We start from the raw sequence: 8,188 nt of genomic DNA on the forward strand, positions 1-8,188 counted from the left end.
AATTGGTTGGTTGGTGTCTTTTTTTTTGTTTACGGTTGGTTGGTGTCTTGATTCAACTTTGTGTTGGTGATCGGATTCAGTCGCCGTTTGATTTGAAAGGGTCTCTTGCTTGTTGTGGTACATGAATCGGTCCATGTCGGTCGCTCTTTCGCCTTCTTAAGATGTAAATGTATACACAAACATCTTTTTTTTACTATTTGGTTTCGGACCCGTGGATTTGCTTGATAGTGTGTGCGATCTGTGTGAGTTTGCCTCAAGTTTTTAGACCACTTTTGTTGTATGTGAATTGTTTGTATATCCATTTGGGACAAATTATATATGGTTTAATTGAGTTCGATTTTTGTTCCTCTAGTATTTATATTCTCTTTTATTTTTATTTTAATATATCTAGGGTGTTGCAGAGGTTATTCTTTTGCTCCCATTTTCTGAAGAAAAAAAAATGTCCAAGATAATATTAATAACAAAAACTATAGCTATTTATTTATTTATTTATTTTTATTAACTTCATACTACTATGTATCTTAGGAATTAATTATAGAGTTTCATAATAGTTAAAATATTATTCTTAATTTCTAAAAATTATATATAAATTTCATAAGTTATTTGTTTTATTTAGTATTATGTTGTAGAACACAATAATATAATTAGGTAATCAGCAATATAATTACATTATTGCAATTAGCAAGGAAGTCAAGGAGCCCAACTAGACAATATTTTCTATAAGAGGTTGGTCTATTTAATTATCACAAGGTAGGTTTCTATATAATAATGTTTTTGTTTCACATGAATTGAAAAGAAACACAATATGTACTAGTTAACATCTGAAAATATAATGTGAATAGAAAAACAAAACCATAACAAGTGAGACATACTTTCTAAACTTTTTCTTTGTTCAGTTATTTCATGTTTCAATTCACTCACCTCACAGCCTTATTTAACGTGTTATCATATTCAAAGTTACTCTCTCATCACATAAATATTTTTACCATACCACATTGGAAATTAAAGAGATTTTGCCTAAAAGTGAAAAGGGCCAAACCAAGGCACAGTCCCATCATTTTCAATCCACACCACATGAATAATTGAAGCATGGACATTGAACATGATCATATGTTTTATGGTTATGGGTGGGTAGAACCTGCATGTGGTAAAAAAATGAACAACTTTATTACTACTATAATTTTTTGGTCATGGTACTAGTTAAAAAAAATGTATTAAAAAGATATTTTTATACTTGTTGATTATACAGTATCAAGGACTAAACTAAAATGAAACCTTTTACTCAATGACTAAAATTAAAATGACCAGAACGAAAATTATGCAAAAATAATGAAAAGGTTAAGAATTGAATCAATGGTCTTACTACAAACAATTATCAGATTATACAGCCAAACAATTGTTACAAATCTAATATATGTTATAAACATCAACAATATATAAATTTTAATATTTAGGTTTTGGAAAACAACAAATTAATTCATAGAGAGATGTTGAATCCAATGTGAAAATTTGTAAATTAAAAAACATCAAAGGTTCCACGCACACAAATATTCACTTACTATTTTTCACTGTAATTTGTGAAATTTCTTCAAACAACAAATATTTACTTGATAAAATTCTAATTTGTGAAATTTCTTTGAGCAACAAATATTCACTTGATAAAATTCTACAATAACATGCACTATTATTTTTTAGAGTGACTATGAAAATATACTTATCCATGCACACTATTATTTTCAATTTGGTCTCCAAACTATCAAACTCTCTTAATAAGGTCGATAAATTATATAAATATATACTAAGTAGTCCATAACTATTAATAATCCATGTCTCGATGAATTTCTTCATTGTAATATATATAGAACTCGATGAAGAAATTCATGGAGATAGAGTTGAAGAGAAACTTACATATGCATGTACTTTTATGCAGTTGGGGGAATGAAGAGTCTTCGTGGTGGAATAAGCATAGCATGTTGGATGTCACAATCTCTTAGGACATTTACTTCATGTTGGATAAAAAATAATTTTATTTAAAAAAAAGTTGATTGTAAATTAATTTATATTTAAATATATTTATATAAATTTAAATATAAAATTTAAAGTTAGAATGAAAGTTTTTGGAGCCAAAAATGATTTTTACTTGAGAGCAATTAAATATGTCAAAATCAATTTTATATGTTTAAAATTAATTTTGACTACCTCAAACATGGAACTACATTAAGGCTTAATCAATTATAGTTCTACTTCTACTCAATGTTTTAAAAACCGGACCGGATGTCGAACCGTTGTGGCCTCCGGTTCATGGTTCAACCGGTTCAATCGGTTCGACCATTTTAGAACCGGATAATAAATAAATAAATAAATATATAATAAAATATAAAATATATATTTCAACATCAAACTCAAATTTCAATAGTAAAAAAAATAAAAATACAAATGTCTATTTCACTAACCCACATTTCAAGAAGACATGGCCCAAACTCATTACACTAACCCTAGATATAAAAGAAAGTTGCAAACTCACATATGCCAAAAGAATGAAAACACAGTGAAAACACAGCCACCATTATCTATCTCTTCTCAAATTCATCTCTTCCTCTTCCTCTTCTCTCTCTAACCATTAACATGAATTAAAAAACAACAACACAAATAAATGCTTTATTCATCTTCACTTCTATCAAAAACTTCTTTCAATTTCATTCAAAAACATCTTCCAATTTCATTTCTTCTTTCACTTCCATCAAATACTTTTGGGATTCTTGGATCTTATGAGAGAGTGAAAAGGGAATTAAAGATTTCAAATCAATAAATCTGAAAAAAGAAAAAAACAATAAATATTGGAATTTTAGTGGAAAATAGAAAATGAAACAAAGAAAGGTCTTTCTTTAAAAGGACAAAGATGATGTTTCAGTGTTTTCACGCGTGTTCAATTTCAGCAAAAAGAAAAATAAAAATGGATTTTTTTTAAAAAAAAAATCAGTTTTTTTAAGGGAGTTAAAAACCGGCCGGTTTTTCCGGGTTCTCGGTTCATCGGTTTTGCCAGTTCTCACCGGTTCATACCGGTTCACACCGGTTTTTTACCGGTTCCACTGACTAGCGGTTCTGGCTAGTCATCCGGACCGCTGAGGTGCTCGGTTCACGGGCGAACCGGTCCCACATTTACTAGAGATATGACATATATAACCTTTATAAGTGTAGTGCAAACCTCAACTCTCAAGCTAGCTTTTGTGGTTGAGTATAGACCTCTCAAATTCTAATATGGTATCAGAGTCTATCCTAAATTCATTTGTTGTTTGTTGTGGAGACCTCCCATATTTGGGCCACCCGTTGTTGTTGATTCCACGTTCCAGCTTGTTTAGTTCTGGACGTGATGAGGTGTATTAGAAGTCTCACATTGGCTAGAGATATCACATAGCACTACAACATTTTAGGCCTACCGCAACGCCTAAATTTTGGGATGTAAAAAAACCGTTCTCCTAGAATATCAAAGACAACGCTTGTTGTAAACCGTTCTGATAGTATATATATTTTTGTCAATTGTTTGCAACAGTAGAAAACCGTTCTCATAGATATCAACAAGAACGGTTTTTTATCTGTAATCTACAGCAACGGTTAAGAACAGTACTCATATAATTTAAAATTATTTTAATAAAAATATATTTTTTATTGTATCTTGTTTTGGTGAAATTTTGCAGAAAACCGTTTTCATAGCCTATTGCAATAAGCACGGTTTTCATCTGTAATCTATAACAACAGTTAAAAACCGTACTCATATAATTTTTAATTATTTTAATAAAGGACAAAACTTACATGCATTTCCATACATGCATTTCCATACATGCATTTCTTACTTTTCCACTCACAAAGAGGTGGTTATTTGTGTTTTTTCATTTTGAAAAAATAAAAGAAAATTATTTTTTAATAAAAAAAACTACCTCTTTGTGAGAGGAAAAGTAAGAAATGCTTGTATGGAAATGCATGTAAGTTTTGTCCTTTAATAAAATATATCTTAAATTATTTGCAGAAAACCCTTTTTTTTTATTTTGTGAAATTTTAAAAAGATTTAGTTAAAAAAAAAACAAATTTTTTTAAAAAAGAATGCATATATATCCCAATTGAATTATACTTTCTTCTTGTTGATTTCATCCCTAAAATCCCAAATTAATTTCAACTATCAAGTTGATTGCATCCCCAAAATCCCAATTGATTCTTCCCCAAATTGATTCTACTTCTCATAATCGATTATTCTCCTCGAACAGAAAACACAACCGGCGGATGATTCAGGTCAGGAACCCTAATCTGTTAAGTTGAAGAAACGCGATTCCACCCTTCATCTCGACAAAACGCTATTCCTTCCGATTCTATTCTCGCAAGGTACTCACTTTTTCCTTTATTATACTGTGTTTGTGGTACTTGATTTTATTATACTATGTTTGTTCTTTTAACTATAGTTTGATTAGGACTTTGGTTTTAAAAAGCCTTGTTGATGTTTGTTTGTGATGTTATATAAATTGGCATCATTGGGCATTTACCTTCGTAGTTTAGTAAGAGATTTCAGCTTATTATCAGGCCTTTGTTTTAGTAACTTAAGATGGTAAGATTATCAAGAGAGTTTCAACTTGTCTCAGTGTTGTTAAATAACCGGTATATCGCCGCTATACCGCTGTTACATATCGGGATTTAGAGCACCCACAACGAAAGCCAATATGCTATTGCGATTCCGCTACGTAGCAGGAAATTTATTAGGCTACCTTATTATAGATTTTGCTATAATAATGATAATTGACGAAAAAATAATAATAATAACAACAATAAATGCTAAGACTATATTCAAACTCGATTTTTTATAATACAATATAACAAACTATGTGGAAGTGTAAACTCTAAATCACTTCTCCGGATAATCAACTTTCTTCGCAACAACCACATGCTCAATTCCATCCAACTTGGTTTATAACATAAGTTTTAAAAAAAGACATGTTTTCTTACCTTTTAACAGCCATATGCTTGAAAAGGACCCTATTTAGTAGGAAGATGAGAGACATAAGTTCTTTCAACCAATTTCTCTCACTTTCTCCGATATCTGCGGCTGACACACCTGTGGAAGTTCCATATTTTGCATCCTACAATAACAATATTTATTTCATAATATCAATTATATGAGCTTCAAAATGTATACATCAATCCAAAATTAGGCCTCGACATTATATGATAGTTTAGTACTTACCACCGTGATAGTGAAAGTGAGGGCAGATGAATCCTTTTCTTCAGTTTCTGTTGACATAAGAGGAAGGTTCGGTCTTTGAAAACCATTCTCTTTCATGCCAACAAAAACTATTCATGATCCAAGTTTAATTCAGGAACCTATACAACACATAGAACTATTAGCACAAATTCTTACTATATAAGATCACAATACTAATATCAAAATACATAAATAATTGCGTGAAAAAGTAAAAACCGGTATTTATAACATACCTCGTCTTGTAGTTTAACTTCAACTGCGGTAGCGCTAAGAAGAATCAAATCCTTCTCAATCGTTTGCAATATGTCTTCTACAATCTGCTCCTGATCGACACTCACTAAGTTTTTAGCCTCTGTCAACTCTCTATTAAACTAGATGTACTCCTCAAACCAGAATCAGCGTATTCATTAATGTGGTACTTAGTTTGCTCTTTAAATTCCCTTCCATTCTTTCCAAGTAGTTCAAACATGACACTGATTGTGAAAAGAAAGAAAAACCAAGTTAATGTTTTGAACTTTCGAAACAAATCGAAGGGTAATGATCATATAGTATATTTATGAAAACTTGATAATTAATTATGAAGCCACACCCAAAACCCAAGCTAATGATAAATTATTTATCATCTATTAAAAATTCCTAAAAAAGCTAATTAAATGAGCATGACATATAACTACAAGACTGATTTGGATCATTCATTAGCAGATCAAGTACCTACCACAATCAAAGAATTGCACTTGATCACACCTATCCCTCCCTAGGTACGAGGCATCCCATGTGGTTACACACATTTTCTATTTCTCAGATTCAACAAAGCCATAAACAAATAAAATAAGAAAAAAGAACAGAACCAACAAACTACAACAAGAACAAAAACACAAATATCCTGTGGTGTTTACAAATACAATGGGTATGCCTTTAGCTTATATAGTGTTTTATTCCATGAAACTATATATTAGAATGAATCATGATGGTGTTCGTGAGGCATTCGGCCTAGAAGGATCAAGCACTCACAAGAAGGAGAAGGCCTATTTGGTTGTCTGATTGATTACAATGAAGTCATTTTCTTGTGACTTGTCAAATCTATTGAGTAATCTTCTAGAACTGTTAGTAAGTTACATTGATTCTCATTGCTTCAAGCAAGAAAGCCTCCAAAGCAGTGGGAATAGTGATGAGTCAGTGATGAGAGGATTTAGTTATCCTCTTTAGCTGTGACTAAAAAATCCATTAGCTTGTATGGGGTGATTAGGCAATAGTCAAGGAAGCTTCGGTTAATATAATTATGTGAGTTGTGACACTGTGATGCTTATGACTGTTCATTCAAAACCTTGAACTGAACTGATAATTTAGGACTGTAATGATAATATTCAGAATATTTTTGTATTGAAAAGTTGCTTGTTTAGGACCGACTCCGTTAGTCACACGTTTGAATGTCTAATTCATTGGATATTTTACAAAAAAAAAAATGTATTGACTTCTAGATAGTTGATCTGCTCATTGTTTCTTTTCTTTTTACATAGAATTTTAATTATATTACTTTTATTTTGCAGAAGATAAATAATGATGATATCGAAGAAGAAATGAAAGATCATGAAGAAGAAGAAGAGAGCTAGATGTTTATGTTTTTTTAATAGGATATACATTTTGATGATGTTAGTTTGATGGTGAATGCACATAATTGTGATATACATTTCATGTTAGTTTGATATATGGTGAATGCACATTTGGATATACATTTAAGATGTTAGTTTCATTTTGAAGATGCATGGTCTATTTCATTTTGAAGATGTTAGTTTGATTGTGAATGATTGACAATATTAGGACAACGTTATGTTGATCGATGTTATTATTTTGATATATATGAATGATAATCATTTTAGTTTAATTTGTATGTCTTTTATTATTGGATTATATTGAAATTATTGTTCTTTAGGTCTACTAATATAATAATAATAATAATTATTATTATTATAAGAGTGATAAAATTAAATTGAAAATATTACTTCATTAAAATAAAATGTTAGTTTTTGCAATGTGCGAAAGCGTTCTTGTAGCTAAGAAATTGTTGCTGTGTTAGATTTTTGATTTGGCAACTGTGAGAAAGCGTTGCTGTGTTAGAAAAACAAGAACGCTTTTTGATTTGGCAACTGCAAGAAAGCGTTGCTGTATCCAAACAACCAGAACGGTTTTCAAATTGGCAACTGCGAGAAAGCGTTGCTGAATCCAAACAACCAGAACGGTTAACGATTTGGCAACGACGCGAAAGCGTTGCTGTATCAGAAAAACAAGAACGGTTTTTGATTTGGACACGGCGACAAAGCGTTGCTGTATCAAAACAATCCAGAACGGTTTTACGATGAACAACGGTTGCAAACCGTTGCGGTAGATAAAAGAAAACCGTTCTCTATATTAGACCATTGGCAACGGTTTTAGTTGAGAACAGAGAGAAACCGTTGTGGTTGGGAACTTTAAGAACCGTTCTGTTAGGGACTCTAAGAAAACGGTTTCCTTGAAGGGGTTGCCGTTGAAAGAAAAAACCGTTTCGAAAGGCTAAGAGAACCCCTCGGTATAGAACCCAAAAAAACCGTTCTTGTAGCCTATGGCAACGGTTTTTTTACATTACAAAACGGTTTTTTGGCGTTCTTGTAGAATGAAAATGTTGTAGTGTAGATAGCCTTTATAAGTGTGCAAACCTCAACTCTCAAGCTAGCTTTTGTGGTTAAGTATAAGTCTCTCAAATTCTAATAGCATGTACTTGAACTAATGTTAGTCCAAGTACATGCATTGATTTCCATATTTATATTTCTCTCTTCTCTTTTTCTCTCCTACCAAACAAGGCTTAAGCATGTAATTATTCTTCTAGTATTAGTATTAGTGACAAGATTCAAGCATGGTCTCGATATTACATGAAATTATAGTTTAAAAAATGTGATTTACTAGTTTAAT

General features: G+C 31.2%; 2 long non-coding RNA genes across 3 annotated transcripts; one reads left to right on the forward strand and one right to left on the reverse strand.

Moving 5' to 3' along the window:
- The first annotated feature begins 4,125 nt into the window (after positions 1–4,125).
- Positions 4,126–7,127, forward strand: LOC123884938. The gene is made up of 2 exons (XR_006801030.1): positions 4,126–4,374; positions 6,793–7,127. It is a non-coding gene; the product is annotated as an uncharacterized LOC123884938 (long non-coding RNA).
- LOC123884939 lies at positions 4,402–6,419 on the reverse strand. Of its 2 annotated transcripts, XR_006801032.1 has the most exons (4): positions 5,961–6,419; positions 5,479–5,718; positions 5,228–5,364; positions 4,402–5,123 (listed from the first exon to the last, which is right to left on the reverse strand). It is a non-coding gene; the product is annotated as an uncharacterized LOC123884939 (long non-coding RNA). The 2 variants fall into 2 exon arrangements; XR_006801031.1 differs by having other exon boundaries at positions 5,479–6,410.
- Positions 7,128–8,188: the final 1,061 nt, after the last annotated feature.

The sequence above is a fragment of the Trifolium pratense genome, linkage group LG5, assembly GCF_020283565.1.
Source record: "Trifolium pratense cultivar HEN17-A07 linkage group LG5, ARS_RC_1.1, whole genome shotgun sequence".
Classification (NCBI taxonomy): Eukaryota; Viridiplantae; Streptophyta; class Magnoliopsida; order Fabales; family Fabaceae; genus Trifolium; species Trifolium pratense.